At 42.6% G+C, this 19,987-nt stretch overlaps 1 long non-coding RNA gene across 1 annotated transcript; it reads left to right on the top strand.

Moving 5' to 3' along the window:
* The first annotated feature begins 15,076 nt into the window (after positions 1–15,076).
* On the top strand, positions 15,077–16,823 carry LOC138956122 (uncharacterized). Its single transcript, XR_011452512.1, has 3 exons — positions 15,077–15,200; positions 15,759–15,848; positions 16,482–16,823. It is a non-coding gene; the product is annotated as an uncharacterized lncRNA (long non-coding RNA).
* The last annotated feature ends 3,164 nt before the right edge of the window (positions 16,824–19,987 follow it).

Raw genomic sequence — 19,987 nt, 5'->3', positions numbered from 1 at the left:
GTAAATGGCATAAGAAACCATAGTTGGGGATCAAAAACCATAGTTAATGCGTGGATCAGGATGTGGTTAAACGCACAAATTCAACTTCTCACGCATACACACTAAACCAATCAGATTGGTTTTCACAAACTAAAAGTAAAACACATAAATTCCTTTCTACACAAACTGCTCTTTATTTACCACTAGCCTACATGTAATACATTTACACTGCACTCTTGTTCGTTCATTTTTTTTGTCACTTGTCACTTGTGTTCTTTGTTGTATTCATCTGTGCAAATCTTTGCTTTGTCAATCATGCTGCCAGTCACCTTAAAATCATGGCAGCATGCATCAGAGTTAATTTTGACCTGTAAGAAGGCAGTCAGTGTGTCAGCTCCCAGACTGTGATCCAGCACTTGAAGGTGTTGCAGGGTTTCACTGCCAAATGGAAATTTATTCAACATTTTCCTCACACAGGCCATGTAGAACTGCGCACATCATGCCAGAACTTCTGTTGTGTGGCTGGTGCAAGCTCCTCCTCAGAAATGAATGAACGGCAGTCCATGCCAGCAAAAAAAAAAAAAAAAAAAAAAAAAAATTTTTTTTTTTTTTTAATGCTGAAAATGCGTATGGTTTGAGGTATACGACGTAGGACCCCAAAAAACACCGAAAATCCGTAAGAATTACGCAGAATGCGTAGGACTTGACAGGTATGGTATTGGTTTGAGTGATTTGAATTTTGATTTATGTGAGCGGCACCTCAAGGATTGCCCCAAATGTGAGTGCGGTTACCCAAGGGAGACTGCTGAGCACTATTTGTTGCATTGACCCTTGTGTAGAGATGTACGATTATTGTCAATTGATAACTGATTATAAGTTTATTGAAATATTATTGAAAGGCATCCCGCAATATTCCCGGAATGTCAATCAGACCATATTCATAACTGTACAAGAATTTATTAAGACAAACAGGCATGTTCCGTACATGAGCCTCTACATTTTATTCATAATGTTCATTTGACACTGTCATGAGACAAATGCTGCCTGACCAATTGTTCTTCGTAATTTCTCTCGTGTTTTGTGTCCTTGTTTCGACTTATCGATTATGGCCCAATCGTTATGTAATTTAGTGCCATTTTCGCCGATCACAAAATGTATTAACTTTGCGTGTGTGTCTTCTGTGCATTTAATATTATTGTGACGTGACCCACTCTTCCAACATTTCTGGCGCTCCAAGTCTTCGTCGTCCTTTTTTTTTCCCCTTATGCTGAATTCTGTTCTCTCGTACCCCATTTCTTTTTGTTTCTTGTTTTTACCCCCACCAAGTTCTGTACTACCACCCCCTCCCTTTTTTGATTGCTTGCGCATCAGGTTTGTCTGTTTGTTTTCGTTGTCTGAAATGAGTAAATGTATCTAGTCCGCCATCATGCTAAACTTTGTTATGTACATACCAGGATGACTTAAAATAAGCATTTATGCTTGAGTTATCTTAAAAAAACAATGCATTGTTTCTGTCATGATAACAAATTGAATAAAGTTTTGTAAACCAATGGACTGATTATAGTTGACCCTGATATGTGATTACGGGATAGTGTCACGTTAATTTATTTCTACTTTCACTTGTACTTTTGTACTTAAAACAAATCACTGAAATGTAAAAGTTATTTTTCTTTCCATTGTGAAGTGTCGTCAGTCTCCTCAAGGTAATGCAGTCAAACTCAACCAAAAGTTGGAGGGGCTTCTTCATACTTTCAGTGTGTGTGTGTGTGTGTGTGTGTGTGTGTGTGTGTGTGTGTGTGATTTCTTTTGACACTATGCACGTTTCAAAGTGAGTATAGTGCGCTTCCCAAGCATAAAACGGTGCATGACTCTGGATTTGCGTCTGAGATATTGACACATCACTGTGAGAAAAAGCGTTAATGAAAAAAGAAGACTATTTATTTTCCTTGAGCATTATCTTAAAGTGGTGTGCCAAAAACTTTTAAATTTAAAAATTCAATATTTAACTTTAGGAAAAGCACTGTAGAGAGAAACCCACGCTTGTGTGTTCAGAATAGTCTCCATGTGGTATCAATATAAATGATTCAAATGTATGGAAGAGAAGCTGTTTCTGCTGGATTAATACACACACACAATTGTGCACTCACACATAAGCACGCATGCATGCTCACACACACACACACACACACACACACACACACACACACACACACACACACACACACACACACACACACACACACAGAAACAACAAATTCATTATGACAAAACCAAATACGAAGTCCTATTTCACAAATTTTATATCTTCTCCTTTTCACCATATACAAATACAGTCACGGAGTACATTTATAAGGCTATATTTATGGGATAGAGCCACTTGTTAATTGTTTCTTGTTCACAAAAGCACTAATAAAAAAATTGCTCCAGGGGCTTGCAACGTAGTACAATATACTACCTTACTGGGAGAATGCAAGTTTCCAGTACAAAGGACTTTAACATTTCTTACATACCAATCAATATGAGGCTTATATTGCGCGTATTCTGTGGGTACAGTTCTAAGCTCAGGGATTTTATTTTAATTTCATTTTATGCAATTTATATCGCGCACATATTCAAGGCACAGGGATTTATTTATGCCGTGTGAGATGGAATATTGTTTTACACAATACATCACGCATTCACATCGGCCAGCAGATCGCAGCCATTTCGGCGCATATCCTGCTTTTCACGGCCTATTATTCCAAGTCACACGGGTATTTTGGTGGACATTTTGATGAAAATTTATCTATGCCTATACAATTTTGCCAGGAAAGACCCTTTTGTCAATCGTGGGATCTTTAACGTGCACACCCCAATGTAGTGTACACGAAGGGACCTCGGTTTTTCGTCTCATCCGAAAGACTTGAACCCACCACCTAGGTTAGGAAAGGGGGCAGAAAATTGCTAACGCCCTGACCCAGGGTCGAACTCGCAACCTCTCGCTTCCGATCGAGCGCAAGTGCGTTACCACTCGGCCACTGAGTGGAAGGTACACCAACACGATATTAGCACTCCAGATTTTTATCTCGCAGTTTTTCTGAAGGACTTTGCATTTGAAAACTATTCTCAGACAAAATCGCTGCCCTACACGCCACGAGGCGTGAAAGGCAAAACCTACTACTCAGACAAAATATGAGTTTAAACTGCAAGTACATGTACAGGGAGTCTGAAGGGTTCAAGTCGGATGAGATAGACTACTGTTGTGGCAATCTTCGAATTTGAAAATCATTTTTTTAAAAGAGTAAAACTCATAGTTCTTCTTCTTCTTCGCTCATGGGCTGAAACTCCCACGCTCACTCACAAATTTGCACGAGTGGATTTTTACGTGTATGACCGTTTTTACCCCACCATTCAGGCAGCCATACGCCGCTTTCGGGGGAAGCATGCAGGGTATTTTTGTGTTTCTATAACCTACCAAACTCTGACATGGGTTACAGGATCTTTTCCGTGCGCACTTTGTCTTGTGCTTGCGTGTACACACGAAGGAGGATAAGGCACTAGCAGGTCTGCACATAAGCAATGACCTTGGAGATCAGAAAATTCTCCACCTTTAACCTACCAGGCGGCCGCGATTTTGACTCATGACCTTCTGAATAGGAGGCCGATGTCTTATCCACAAAAACACCGAGCCCGTCCAAACTCCTAGTAAAAACAACAACTGCAAATCTGGGAGCAAAATGTGAACGGTTACAGTTTCAACTATCCTTCCCCTTTAAATCAGCATTTTTGGAAACCTAAACGAAAGAGTATTCAAGAACAACAGTCACGGATTCAGATTTAAAAAAACAAATGGTAACTATGCTTTTTGGAAATTCTTTCTTTAATTGGTGTTTAACGAAGGTTATATCGCGACAGGGAAAGGGGGGGAGATGGGATAGAGCCACTTGTTAATTGTTTCTTGTTCACAAAAGCACTAATAAAAAAATTGCTCCAGGGGCTTGCAACGTAGTACAATATACTACCTTACTGGGAGAATGCAAGTTTCCAGTACAAAGGACTTAACATTTCTTACATACTGCTTGACTAAAATCTTTACAAACATTGACTATATAAGAAACACTTAACAAGGGTAAAAGGAGAAACAGAATCCGTTAGTCGCCTCTTACGACATGCTGGGGAGCATCGGGTAAATTCAGACCTGGGAACCCCTGTTTTGCACTTAGAGTATTCTCAAACAAACTTGGTGTATTTTCAGAAAAATGAGCGTACTCCACACAGCATTTGAACATCCATGATTCAAACATGCTTCACACGCGTCCGCCACATCGTTAATTAAGTTTACCTATACATGTACATTCAAAACAAATCCTGACAAAAACTGTAATCATGTGTCAAAATACTGGATCGGCTTCAAGATGGGCTTGTGAATAAAAGTAGTCTAGGAATTTTTCTCGTCGTATTTTTTTCCCACTGACCGTACTGATTGTATTCTCGACAATCTTGCGTACAGAATACGGCGAAATCGTATGGGTTCCCAGGTCTGTAAATTCTTCCCCCTAACCCGCGGGGGGTCTTTTTGGAAATGCGCTTCAGACAAATGCCTTTGCACACGTTATGTTACTCACAGCAAAATGCAAGAATAATTGGGGACCATATGGGATGGGGCAAATTGGGAGGGAGCAATTCGGGACACCACCATATATATCTACCAAATATTTACAAATAGCTATCTTAGTACATGCATAACATGCTGTACCAATACACAATTTCTTTAAATAACTATGTAAGGATTATTGGCAGTCTCCCGGAGCATGTTTCACGCTATCCTGCGATCAGGACAAGCGACTGACTGTGATGTGTATGCTGTGCGGCGTGCGCTACATAAGAAACCTTTTTTTAAATTTGTATTAAATACAATCACCTGAGCCACGAATGGCTAGCTGACAGCGGCTATCTTTTACACAACAAATTCTGAACTCTGATGAACTCGTGACCGCTGATTTTTAAAGGCAAGGGGTATCATATTGTGCGCATGGCATACACATCCAAGTTGGTCGTTTGTCCCGATTGTGGGATACAGCCTGTCAGAGGCGTAGAGCGTGCTCGAGATGTTTTGAAAAACCTGACTGCAGTACAGGGATTTTTACACCTCCGGACTGCTGATAATTGGGGCGGGGATATAGCTCAGTTGGTAGCGCGCTGGATTTGTATTCAGTTGGCCGCTGTCAGCGTGAGTTCGATCCCAGGTTCGGCGGAAATTTATTTCAGAGTCAACTTTGTGTGCAGACCCTCTTCGGTGTCCGAACTCCCCCCCGTGTACACTACATTGGGTGTGCACGTTAAAGATCCCACGATTGACAAAAGGGTCTTTCCTGGCAAAATTGCTTTGGCACAGTTAATAATTGTCTATCTATACCCGTGTGACTTGGAATAATAGGCCGTGAAAGGTAAATATGCGCCGAAATGGCTGCAATTACTGGCCGTATAAAATTTCATCTCACACGGCATCACTGCTGAGCGCCTAGAACTGTACCCACGGAATATGCGCGATATAAGCCTCATTGATTGATTGATTGATAATCCTAACAGAATTATTTTCAAAAACCGTCTATTGCCTTGAAAGCAAACCTGGAATTTCTGATGCGAGTTGCCAGAAAGAAAGTTCACTAACAAGATCCAGGCCAACACCCCCCCCCCCCCCCCTAAATAACACTAAGGAGTGAGGTGAGCTTAAATAACTAATTAATTAATCAATCAATAAATTCTCTGCTGAAATCCCCAACTTCGCGCATCGAAGCTATGAAAAACAGGACACTGCCACGTTTCCATTCAGCTAAACGCCACACCATTTTCAAGAGGGGATGTCTCAGGAAGAAAGATGTGACGCTCCCGATTCATATGTTTCAGAAGACAGCCCACCTGAGAAAAAGAAGAACACAATATAGAAATAATAACAACCTGTCAACCACAAATACATTAAAGTTTTTCAAACAGTTCACTAATCCGACAAACTCATGCTCGTTTCTGGTGCATTTGATAAAGCCAATTACGGGTAGATGCTAGACAACAGCAAAACCACCACCACATAACAACAACACAAGATTGTTTATGGTTGTTTACAGTCTCTTGAACACAGGAGTCAATCGAGACCGTATATATAACAACAAGAAGCATAAAAAAGCACTTCAGTTTGAAACCCAGGTTCAATGTAGTAAATGATATTGCATCAATGTTCCATCCATCCTCAGCACTTTCAAAACCAGTTTCTTCTAGGTCATACACACCTTTTCCTCGATTGATCTACAGTATATCAGATCACTATTGTTCTTTTTATGATTTGCACCAAGGGAATGATTAACATTTCTGTCTTAGTCATAATGTAACAAGCTTTAAGCAAAAGCATAATATTCTACACATTCACATATTGTAAGGTTGAAGGGGTCTATGTCGACCAAAAGAAGGTGTATTCCCCATAGCCATAGGTGTTTTCCCTGTGTACCGGGAATACAGTTGGATTTTCTGTAGAGAAGTATAATATCGTACAATCTTGCGCCAAGCGCGTGACTGCGGTTAGATAGGAGAATCTATTTAAAATCCTGAAATCGCGTGCGGCATCCAGTCAAGCAAAACATGCTTCGACCGTTTATCAAAACGGATTTAGTTAAAGAAACATCTGCACCCCCACCCCCAACAGCCTGGTATTATGTTTTCCTCGCTGGTACTCTCGTCCATTGAATCACTTTCACTCTCGTAAGCTTGAAGTAACTCCATGGCGTCTAACGGAAGTATATTCCCTAGTGTATATGTACAGGAAATTAACATACAGGGAATACAGCCACTGTTGGTCGACATAGACCCCTTCTAAAGTGCTGCAGTGGTTACCTTTCCCTCCAAGGACCAAGCTGTTCATCCACTGTAGGGCTGACCGGGGTTCCCCCTTAGCAGAGTGAGTGGTGAATCCTGGCTGATAAATTTCCTTTCATTTTCCATGAATGAAGAATACCAGCTGGGTTCTTTTATTCATGGACCTGTGTTCTGCAACACACACAAATCAGCCACCAACTTGTAAATATATGTAAAAGAAAGCAAGTGGCAATCTGAATAACAGAATACAAAATGATCAATCCACACAATCATACTTCAGCACTGAAAGTCCACAAAATGAAGCACTGCTAGTACATGTACTTCTCATAATTTACTGAAACTTTACTCGTCAAAACAACCATTTGTTTTATCAACTTTACTCCATCGAACGCAGAAGAAGAAGAAGAATCAACTTTACTCGCATGTGGCGAGTAGATTAACATTTCTACTCACCATTTACATGATTTAAACTCGCCATGGCGAGTAATTGAAAATACTCGCCACTTTCAGGCCTGTACTTGTGCATGAGATGTGTTTACCATCCATATGCCCAGACCATGCGCCCTTCTGTTGTGCTCAGAACAGTAAAGAGTTGCTTGCTGGGGTGGTTGTTCATAAGTTAACAGTTCACAAGAGGGCACAAACAAGAGCAAAAACACAGGTGCCTGATTCAAACTCATTCAAATGCAGAACCTTATTTTTGCATGAACAGAGTAAGACATGATTCTTACATAGCTGACCCTACCCCTGGCAGAAAAGTGCTTGAAATTGTCCATGTGGTCTCTATCAGTACATTTGATGCGTATTTGTGATACATATATACTGATATAGAGACAAGTAACAAGTGGACATTTCCTCTGACACCTCTACCATTTGTACACCTGCACAAATCTCCTGCCATAGACTACAAAAGGAAAACATACAAATCAAAACAAACACAAATTTAACCTAATGTTTACCTTTCAGCAGCAGAAAAGGCTGTGTTTTCTGTGGTGTCTCAGAGAAAAGCCACGGTGTTGGAGATGCAAAACTAGGCTGTAGGCAAGGTCCAACATCTTTAGCTGCACACACAAAAAGAAGAAGCAAGAAATCACATGACATAGATGACATTCCTCACTAGTACAAAACCACAACTACACTAGTCAACTACCAATGTAAGAATCATAGTCCTGCAAGATTACCCTCTTAAAAAGTAAGATTGCTTTCATTCAAACACTACCGTGGGACCAAACTCCCCCCCCCCCCTCCTTTTTTTGAGTTTTTCCTGCATGTGTGTTGATGTTTCCATTAATTCCAAGCCCTGAAACTGTGAACTTGAGATCTTTATGTATGCACACAGTCACAGGCTTAATAAGCTATTCAGAAACCAAGCAGAGTCTGCACAACGTTAATTCTGAGAAATAAATCCCCACAACTGGTTTCAAGGCCACTATACCGACTGAGCTATTGCTTGCCATGCCAACCTCCACCCCCATTTGGAACACGCACAACTAGTATACCCATACACATGTAATAATACTGCTTGCCTTCCTCCCCCACCCTCCAAATCAATAAACACTAAATGTATGCAATCAGTAATCTTTTAGTTAGTAGTTGACTACCATCACTACTCTCTCCACACCCACCCACCCTCTTACACACCAGCGACACACCCCCATCACCCAATCATTTCCATGATTTTCTCTGCCATATAGTTATCCTAAACACTAACATTATGACACATTTGTTTTCCAATTAGGAACATTAAAAATTACTGTAAAAAAAATGTACAATCATGCACTCTCTGAGTCTGACAAGAGAGTGTGAGAAAAGTCAAGAAAGCAAGACGTGTGACATAACTAAATCTTCTAATCTATTCCTGAGATTTACTCTTGACAGCTTAAAATGGAACCTCATGCACTTACTGTTCTGAATTGTAGAAATTGCTTGTAGTTATAGCAGCAAAGGCAGTTTTATTGGGTACCACCAGGTGTCACTCTGTCATCATCTGATCAAGAATTCAAGCAAATGGTTCAGCACTGAAACAGTAAATAGCAAGAGTGTACAGAAAAATACACAAACTTTCTCATTAATTTGTATCTTCAACTTCACATTTTTCATAAATAATGATACCTTACTTTGACTAAGTTTGAGTAGGATTAACATCATGTAGAAGTTAACTTGAAATAAAATAACTATACGTTACTCAATACGGCACTCAATGAGTCAATTGTCAGCAAAGGTGATAATCAATGCAAGGTAAAACCAAAGGATGCAACTCAGTCAGCAATTGCAAAAACTACATAATTCTAATCAAGCTGTCAGTTTCACTAGCTATCAGAATTCCAAACATGTTCTTGTTTTTGTTGTTGCTGTTGTTCATGACTACATCAATGTATCTCAGCATTTCTAGTTTCTACACTATAGCCATTAAATGTTCAACAACAACAAAAGAAGTGTCCCAATGTTTAAGGAAGCGCTGTTGCAAGTCACAATTGTTAGCAGTTGCTGAGAAAAGCTAATTGTCCTTACTGTAAGGCCTAAAAAAAAAATAGGTGTGGTTACGGTAACCCGACCTACCCTATTTTTTTGGGCCGACCCTATAACTTTTTATTACATTTGTCAAAAAAAATACCAAAAAAACCCCAAGTAAACGAGTGCAGAAAACGCAATGAAAGCGAAAGCGCCCGAGTCGCACACTTATTTCCCTGTCAAGTAGGTTTAATTTGTACACATTAGAAAAAAAAGTTAAAAAAAAAAAAAAAAGTGATTGCCCACCTTCCTACCCTATTTTTTTTGGCTATGTTACCGTAACCACACCTATTATTTTTTTTGGCCTAAGTTGAGTAACAAATTATAAACAATTGCTGTTAACACTCATAGTACAAGACAGCAAACCACTGCAAAACTATAGTCATCTATCAATGTTATGCTTGCCATCCCACCCCCGACCCCAAACCAGTCTGAGTCCAAGCTAGGGTTCGTCGGGTGATCAGGAACAGACTTTTTTTTTTTTTGTCTAATCTTCCTGTCAGTGTCATGCAACTTGAACTGATGTTGTACAATCTTGTAAATTATGATAATTTTGTACAATGAATTATCTTTTTGACTTCTTAAAATTATAACATGCACATACTGTCGGATGAGACCTTAAACCGAGGTTCAGTGTGTGTAGTGTACACACCTAGTGACGTATGCAAAAAGACTGAGCACGCAAAATAAAGATCTGTCAGCATTAAAGTGGCCTATAGAAACACGAACACACCCAGCATACACCTATCCCTGTGGTGTTACATCAGTACTACTAATACTACTAAGCGCCGGCGGCAGCCGAGTCACTGGTCTCACCACAGGGTGAGACAGCCACCACGAGGGAGGACTAGAACATCATCCAAGCGCCTTGAGCATACACCTAGTGTGTGGATATGTGTGCTATGTAAGTTGCATATCAATCAATCAAATATTTACTCTGTGATCTATGAGCGAGCTAAAATAATGAACTCCCCCCCCCCCCCCCCCCCCCCCTGTACGTGCAATCAATTTTAATCTCAGTTACCTACTCCTAGATCTATAGAATTTTACTTACGTGTCATTTGCAGGCCTTTGGACTAGATCTGTTTGGATGTCAGTCAGTAGTACTCCGTTGCTGCTCTCAGTTGCACGTCGCACCCATCTGCAGGACTCGGAAGTGACGCTCGTTTTGCTGTCAGTTCTGTAGTCGATGACCTCATACAGTGTGGCCAGAACATGGCGGCAATAACCATCCAATCTGCAACAGTTTACGCATTCAATGTAAATTGTAATGATGCATTTATACAGTGCTAAAATAGTTAACCCTCTCAACATGAATGACACTACTGTGTGCTTCCCCAGCACAAGCTGTTCAGACATTACACCAGATTTTAACTTTTAGGTTTTAAATGTCATTGGTACAATGACAAATACTAAAATAGGGAGTAATATATGAGTTGGACATCTTAAAGTTATGAAGTCGCAACACTAATGCTGAAAAGGTTAATTAATTTTTTAACACTTCAGTATAAAGCACACACAATGACTTCATCATTCTGCCCACAACTGTTGTTTGCATACACATGTATGTAGATCAGTTTAATTTAAATGAAATAGATAAGTTACAAACAGTGCAAGTCTACTGATGGCCTGTACCAAAGTTTGTTATGGCCTAAAAGTCAATCAACCATTAAAATAGTCCCCCCGCCCCAAAAAATAAAATAAAAATAAAAATTAAAAAAAATACTGCCTGACATCCTGGTTAGTTAGTTAGCTAGCTTTACTTCCCTTTATCTTGGTGTAGATGTAAGGAAGAATAGACAGCCTGCTAAATGTGTTAACAATAACGAGCAAAATATGAACATACCCTCCCTTGCAGGTGCAGAAGGCTGACAAAATGCAGCTCCTTAGGTCCATGTCCACACTTGTCATTGCAATCCACTGTGAATAAAATTTTGCACCAGTCACTGGGTTCTTGGCTTCACTTTGCTTTTGACAGCAAAATAGCCATCTGTTGGGGGCTCTGATGGCAGTGATGGGATGCCACACGCTTGTATAAATTCTACCACATAATTATCCATCTCTCATCATCTGGAATCCTTCTGATTTACGATAATCCCGCACACTGGCAACAGACGCATTTGATGCACTGAGCTGGTACGTGCACACATCAAACTCAGAAAAGTCAGGTAGAATGTTTATGTTGGTACTTCCTGACAAGAAACCAGGATTCTGCAGAGCTCTGAACATTGCGTCGTCGTGGGTTTTCTGGACCGGCTAAATCGCGCAGTTTCAAGCCGATCACTTCGGCTCGATCCTCGATCAGCGCCTCGGGATCGATGGGCAACTTGATTTCAAATGCTTTCTGCACTAAATCGGACAGTTCATGCTTGCGGTAATCGCTAAACGTGACGCCTCTTTCACGCAAGAACGACTGTGACTCGCTCACAGATCTATACAGCTACAGATGGTAGGATTTCCCTTCGCTGACGCCATTGTTTGGCCCAAACAAGGGAAACTACTCTCATAGGTCAGTTTCCACTAAAAAGACGGGAGTTTATGCATACGCCCTATTGTTGATGGGTTTTTAAAATTTGTGACAAAAGAATTTAAACGTTCAAATGACTTACCACCCCCCTCTGATATGTCAGTTGCGAGTGTGTCTGTATGTGTTTGTGTATGTGTGTGTGTGTGTGTGTGTGTGTGTGTGTGTGTGTGGGTGTGGGTGTGTGTCACTAGTGTACGTGTGTGTACGTGTGTGTGTCACAGTGTGTATGTGTGTGTGTGTGTGTGTGTGTGTGCGTGCGTGTGTGTGTGTGTGTGTGTGTGTGCCGGTGTGGGGGTGTGTCTGTGTGTGTGCCCGTGTGTGTGTGGTCACGTTGTGTGTGTGTGTGTGTCACGTGTGTGTGTCAGTGTGTCAGTGTGTGTCGGATGATCAGTGTGTGTGATCTAGGCCAGGGTGGACTCCCAAGGTTCCTGGGTTCCGGAAGTCCACCCACCCCCCTTACTGACTCCACAAATGTACCTTTTGCCTTTTTCTCTCTGCGAATGTATGTATTCATTTGCTAATTTGTTCGTTTGTTTGTTCGTTCGTTTGTTCGTTGGTTCGTTCGTTCGTTCGTTCGTTCAACAGTCCGTCCGACAGTCCTTCAGTACGTCCGTCAGTCCGTCCGTCCGTCAGTCAATCCGTTCTTCCTTCACTGAGTCCGTATCAATAAATTCCTCTTGTGCAGGGCCGAACTACAGCTAGGAGAGAGAGAGAGAGAGGGGGGGGGGGGGGGATGTTCCTCATTGTTGGTGGGACAACCCCCCCCCCCCCCCACCCTGGCCTAACCGTAAACCTCCTCCAAACGTTTGACAAATGCTCTGAAAATGCGCCAGTTTGCACATATTGTTTATTGTTTGCTTGTTTATTTGTTGTTTTTTTTGTTTGTTTGCTTGTTTGTTTGTTTGCTCGTTCGTTCGTTCGTTCGTTCGTTCGTTCGTTCGTTCGTTCTTTCGTTCATTCGTGGGTTGGTTCGTTCGCTCTTTCGTTCCTTCGTTATTTCCTTCGTTCATTCGTTCCTTCGTCCTTTTAGTCCGTCCGTATGTCCGTCCGTACGTCCGTCCGACAGTCTGTCGGTCAGTCCATCAGTCCGTCCGTCAGTCCGTCCGTCCTTCAGTCTGTATCAAAAGATTGCTCTTGTGCAGAGGGTTGAAGGAATACCCTGCAGGACCGGATCAGGAGGGGTTACCCGTAACACACCCCCCCCCCCCACCCTCCCCCCACCCCCTGTCCATCGGTCCGCCCCTCAATCAGTCTGCCCGTTGGTCCGTCCGTCAGTCTGTCCGTCAGTCCGTCCGTCCGTCCGTCAATTCGTCCGTCCGTCCGTCCGTCCGTCCGTCCGTCCGTCCGTCCGTCCGTCCGTTCTTTGGTTCATTTGTTCTTTCGTTCGGTCGTTCTTTCCTTTGTTCGTTTCATTGCTTATTTATTAGCACACATCATTGTCAACTAGTGAATATCCTGAACAAGGCGGTGCGTGAGAATATCTTCTTGTTTGTTAGGATAAAATAACATCAGTTTGCTCTGAAACAAAACACACACAAATTCCGCTGCTTGAGCATCGTTTCAGTCTAACCGAAGTGAAGGTATACCTCATCTTCAGAAGGAGAATAAGCGACAGCATACTCTTCTACCATATAACATGTCACGTGAGGTCGTTCAGACCGGAGTGGAGGTATATCTCCGAGGGATCAGGGTATACTTTCAACCCGATGCACAAGCGTAGTTTATTGATACCTTAGTTTCGGTCGCACCGGTGTGTAATACCTCAGAGAGAGAGAGAGAGAGAGAGAGAGAGAGAGAGAGAGAGAGAGAGAGAGAGAGAGAGAGAGAGAGAGAGAGAGAGAGAGAGAGAAAGAGAGAAAGAGAGAGAGAGAGAGAGAGAGATTGTGTGTGTGTGTGTGTGGTTGTGTGAGTGCGTGCGTGCGTGCGTGCGTGCGTGCCTGAATGCGCGTGTGAATGTGTGTGTGTGTGTTGTTGTGTGTGTGGCTGCTCTCTTTGCTAAGTGGGATTATATATCTTAAAGGCACACTCAACTTCACGTAAACCATCAGTTTCTGGTCACAGACACTGCCATACATTTACACACTGTACAGACACCACACTCACTGCTTGAGAACATCCGAGGTGCCCTCCGTAAAGAGCGAGCATTCTTCAAAGAATTTATTGTTGCATGGCCAGCCGGATTGTTTTGTACAACAATCGGACGCCCCGTTTTTGCGCTAGAACTAACTTTTACAATCTAAATAATAAATTAACAGCTTGTGACACAAACATTCTTAAATCATAAAAGATTTCTTTTTTTCATCAAGACAAGATCAGTACAACTCGAAGTTGTGAAAGTTTTGAAAAAAAGGGAGCCCGGGAGCACGTCACGCAAGCAGACGAATTTTCTGCATATCGCTAGCTTCTTTGAAGCCAACCGCCGCCGATAAGTTCGTGTGACTCGCAGTCGTTTGTTGCATTTTAGATTCAGAGGTACACAATAACGTGCTATTGCAGATACAGCGAGTCGCATTGAAATCACAAACTGACGACGAAATTGTGAATAAAAGGAAAGTGTGTGACACGGATCCACGATGGCTCAGGGGTAAAATAAACCACGACATCTGGTGTGTGGTTTACGCAAGCTAAATAGCCATTCAAACGAACTGTGTCATTTAATGCTGTTAAATGCTATTGCAAGTGTGTTCCATAAGGTTAGAACTGCTTTTTATCCTACATACGTGAGAGAGACACCCGTGAGATAATAATCGTTCAAATCACACGTGTGTATATCATGTAAATGAGGTCATGTCAAGCAAGTCTGGCAGGGACCTGTTTTTCTACTGCTTATGATGCCAAAGTCACCGAGACAAACGTCATTATAGAAACAAAAATTGCGCTCGCTAATTACCCTCGATGAATCTTTAGAACTAACACGTCACGCCACACTTTCAGAGTGATGTTTCTTTGCTTTGACGTAATAAATTGCACTAGGCTTTAGAAGAGATCGAGGTTCCGAAACAAGCGTCTTCAATTTAGCTGCCTCGACTGCAGGACATTTTCAGTAAAACACTCGTTGCTTTTTCAAATAGAGAACAGCTCGCTTTCGCTCGCAGTTCAATATTTAAGAAAAAAAACCTCGTGTAAATCTGGTACGACACAGCAAGCCATGTAGTATTCTCTATTTTCGTGAGAAGATTTAAATCGCTCTGTAAACCATTTGAGACAGACTGGGACTTTAAGTAACTGACAACTAAATCTTCTCTCTCTCTTTTTGCAGGTTGAAATCACTGGACCTCAGCGACTCCTACAGAAACAACTGGGACAGACCCTTCAGTCCCGACAAACCTCAACCTGACAGGTGAGAAAAACAAATGTGTGTTTGTGTATGTACGTGTGTGTGTGTGTGTGTGTGTGTGTGTGTGTGTGTGTGTGTGTGTGTGTGTGTGTGTGTGTTAGTTAGTGTGTGTGCGTGTTTGTGTGTGTGTGTGTGTGTGTGTGTTAGTGTGTGTGTTAGTTAGTGTGTGTGCGTGTTTGTGTGTGTGAGTGTGTGTGTGTATGTGTGTGTTAGTCTGTGTGTTAGTTAGTGTGTGTGCGTGTTTGTGTGTGTGTGTGTGTGTGTGTGTGTGTGTGTGTGTGTGTGCCGCCGCCTTGCGTGCGTGCGTGCGTGCGTGCGTGTTTGTGTGTGCGCGTGCATGCGTGTTTGCGCTTGGGTGCGCAAGTTGATGCGGGTGTGTGCGAGTGATTGAGTGTGCGTAAGAATTCTATGTGTGTGGATGGGAATGGCGGGAGGGGGGGGGGGGGTGGACTTAAGTACACCAACCACGCAATGCATTGTAGTGACACGTTTAGCTGGTCCCTCATCAGATGTACAACTGTAAACTGATGATTCATCTGTTATGTTTCCTTTATTTTGCAGCCTCAGTCACCACGGCCACCCGTCAGAACGCAGGGGGACACCGCAAGGAAGTCCACGCGTGCACCGACCTGACCCCCAGTCCTCCCCAAGGTCAGTTAACACCCCCCCCCCCCCCCCCTGTTCCTCCTCCCCCGTTGTCCTTTCTCCCTGCACTACACTATGTCTGTACAGTGGAACCCCTTTCTAAGACCCCTAAATTAAGACGCCCTCCCTTTTGAGACCTTGTTTTCTCAGATTTTATGTTCATAACCTCTGTAAAATTACCCCCATGTTAAGACTCCCTCCTTTATAAGACCTGATTTTCTCAGATTTGTGGAGATCGTAAGAGGGGTGTGTCACCGTGGCGTATCTGGAGAGTGTGGTGCTGTCGGCGAATTACACAACTGATGGAAATTACTCGACACAGCAATACATCCAATACATCTGACACTTTACATATAATCTTGTGTTAATACACATGAATAGGACCGTTTGTGTACTACAGCATAGTTTTTGTATGTACATCTCGCTGTTTTATTGTTCTTCATTCGCCCCCCTCTGCCCCGGCCCGCTCTCTCTCTCTCTCTCTCTCTCTCTCTCTCTCTCTCTCTCTCTCTCTCTCTCTCTCTCTCTCTCTTTCTATCACTCCTCCCCTCTTCCCCCCCATCTCTTTCTCCCCACCCCCATCTCTCCACTTAATTGCCACAAAGTGATATTTTTGTTTGGTTTGTCTGTGCCTACCAGGAGCCAACCCGAGCTGAAGACAAGATTCTAAGCGGACGACACGAGATGTCCCTGACTCGTAACGATCTTTGTGGTCATCGGAGCTAGCACATGTGTTCCTGAGATGACTTTTCCTGGCAGACGTGGCGTGACGAGAACTGGAGACAAACTATTTCTGCGACAAAGGCCATCTGATTTTGGACATTCTACAGTCTCAGGCCATCATCTGTTGGGACATAGACTACTGATTGTGGCCATTCTATTGTCTTAGGCCATCATCTTTTGGGACATAGACTACTGATTTTGGACATGCTACGGTCGCATGCCATCCTCTTCTGCGAGTGAACTGACGATTTTGAACATTATTTTCGACAAATCTTTTCTCTTAATGGAAATTCGACTGCCACAGACTTGGCATCCCCCAGAGGCCAACCAACAACAGCAGCCGCTGCTTCAAAGCGCCCCAGCCCAAGAAAGACTAAGTCTAATACAGAGGCTCGTTCTTTGCAAACACCATCATACAATGGAACAGCCTCACCGACCACACTGTCAGCCTATCTTCTCCCAACGCCTAATCGTCGGCAATCGAGAGGCAGTGGGTTTCTGACCAACCCAATTCCCGTTGTAATTTGTTTTGGTACATAATGCTGTACAGATATTATGGGACTGAAAACCTATGAAGAGGTCCTTTTAAATTGCGCTACGCACACCACCCGTCTCACAGACCCGAAATCGTCTCATGGATGTATCCAACGACCAACACCTAGTGGGAATCCGGATCCAGATTCAGATGCAGATCTAGATTCAGATCCAGATAGACCATATGATTTTCGATATTCCGTTACCGTGGCCTAATCACTTTCGGAACAACGACTTCTGGTTTGAGATATTATGCTACCACTCTACAGATCACCATCTGTTGGGGACATGGACCATCTGATTTCGGATATTCAGCTGCTATCGCATACGATCTTTTCGACATAGACCACTAAATTGTGATACCGTGCTGTTACAGGCTATCATCTCCTGCGACCAAAAAAAACACACCAGAAAACGAAGACTGATCGAGCTTTGTTAGGCTTTACTTCTTCACCCGCCACCTCCACTAAATAGATGGCGAGGGCGAACGACTTCTCACAGTCATACGTCATCAATGACAGATGAAAGCAAAACAAAAACGATCGAAGAATACGTACAATTCGACTCATAGTTTCGATTACGGCGAATTCTGTGGAGAATCCCTTTTCGGCTGTTGCGCTATCCATCCAGTCAACAACTAACGAGTGATAACCGGTGTTTCTGTTGTTATCTGTCTTGCCCTGTGTACAGTTGCTCTACTTGCGTTTGGCTGTCCATGTTATACAGCAGTACCTGCAATGTGTGGACCCTCCCATGAGAGGACACCTCCCTTAAAAGGACACCTGATCTTGTCCCTGTTTATATTATCTCTACCAAAGTATACCTGTCATGAAAGCCCACCTGCAATGTAGGGACACTTTTGGCTGGTCCCAAGGCTGTCCTTTCATCACAGGTACCGCTGTAGTTGTCAAGGTGTTTGTCATGGTTGTCAAGGTGTTTGTCATGGTTGTCAAGGTGTTTGTCATGGTTGTCAAGGTGTTTGTCATGGTTGTCACAGACTCGAAGTGAGGCTAACTGGCTCATCCAATCGTGTGCCTAGAGTCATTGCAAGCTTGATGTCATGTTGCTGTGTGGAGAATATTAGGAATGAAATAGGATAACCGCGAGTTTATCTTATTCTATTTTACTTCAATTCTTTTCTCTCTGTTTGTGTTCGGAAGGTTGTTTCTTTTAATCATTTCGGTATTGAAGCAGAATAATTTTCAGTTGTTTTCTGATGATTTGTTTTTAATGCTATAAAATGTTCTGTGCACGATTTTTGAGACGCATGAGTGATGTCCCTTGATAACAGACTACACTTTAGTTGCATATTCATGTCTCCCTGGAGTTTCCTTTGTGTCGAAGTGAATATAACCAAAATTATCTGTGTGTGTGCGTGCGTGCGTGCGTGTGTTTGTGCGTGCGTGCGTGCGTATGTGTGTGCGTGCGTGAGTGTGTGTGTGTGTGTGTGCGTGCGTGCGTGCGTGTGTGTGTGCGTGCGTACGTGCGAGCGCGTTCGTGTGTGAAAGACAGAGAGAGAGAGAGAGAGAGAGAGAGAGAGAGAGAGAGAGAGAGAGAATCTCCAATTTGCCCGAAATATAGTAACTATCAATGTATTTTAGATTCTTTTAATATTATTGACTTGTAATGGTTGTTATGTAAATGTATTGATTCATTTATTTGTCCCCCACTAGTGTGGTCAATACTTTGGTGAGTTTTACTCTGGTCAGTTGAGGATTGGGTAGAAATATTAGCATTCAGGCTCTGTATCTCTGCATACGAATCTCAAGATGTGTGATAAAACAAAAGTTTAATGCACATGCATGCCCTGCTCAAACCAGGGTTGTTCATTTATGCTTACTTGCTTATCATGATGTTTGCATGCTCGTTCCTTAATTACTATACCTGAGAGTAATGTTTGAAAGACCTTACAAGGGGAGAGAGAGATAGAGAGAGAGAGAGAGAGAGAGAGAGAGAGAGAGAGAGAGAGAGAGAGAGAGAGAGAGAGTAATGTTATGAAATGATTATACTGGTAACCCGAATTGAACAATACTGATTAAACAATTGTGTATTTATTAACTTCTGTTCTTATCTCTTTATGCGTGTGCGTCTATATATATGTTGTGTGTGCGACTGTGTGTGTGTGTGTTTTCTAGCGTTCGTAGACACAACAGTTTTTGTTCTTACTTTTGTAAATCAGACGCACTCACACATTTTCATTTTTCATTTTCATAACTTTATTGTCCCATCGCTGAGAAATTCGGGTCGCTGGAAAGTGGAAAGCTAGCAGTAACTGAGTTGCGCTACCCAGGTGTGTGCGTGTTAAGGTATAAATCAGCCACCGCAGGATCACAATTCCAGTGCTCTACCAACTGAGCTACCGGGCTCCCGAGACACACACACACACGCACGCACGCACGCGCACATACACACACACACACACGCACGCACGCACGCACGTAAGCACTCACGCACGCGCGCACACACCCACACACATACACACACACACACACACACACACACACAATAATGTGTACACACAATAATATCGTGTGTACACGTAAGAACAATACAAAGGTCGCAGGAGAAAGTTGTTACGATCCACGATGATAACTTGGAAGGTTATAAAAACATAAAAACTCCCACCATTCCCGGGAAAAAGGAGTATGACTGCCTGGACAGCGGAGGATAAAATGACTATACGCGAAAAATACGAATCGTGCCTTCGAGTGTACGCGGGAGTCGCATCCCTCAAACTCAGGAAAAAGATAAGATACTCGAAGAAGAACTGTATACCAACATTAGCGCGCAGAGAGATAGAGAGAGAGAGAGAGAGAGAGAGAGAGAGAGAGAGAGAGAGAGAGAGAGAGAGAGAGAGATCGAGATAGACAGACAGAGAGAGAGAGAGA

The sequence above is a fragment of the Littorina saxatilis genome, unplaced genomic scaffold (assembly GCF_037325665.1).
Source record: "Littorina saxatilis isolate snail1 unplaced genomic scaffold, US_GU_Lsax_2.0 scaffold_1458, whole genome shotgun sequence".
Classification (NCBI taxonomy): Eukaryota; Metazoa; Mollusca; class Gastropoda; order Littorinimorpha; family Littorinidae; genus Littorina; species Littorina saxatilis.
This window is presented reverse-complemented; position numbering and strand designations above follow the sequence as displayed.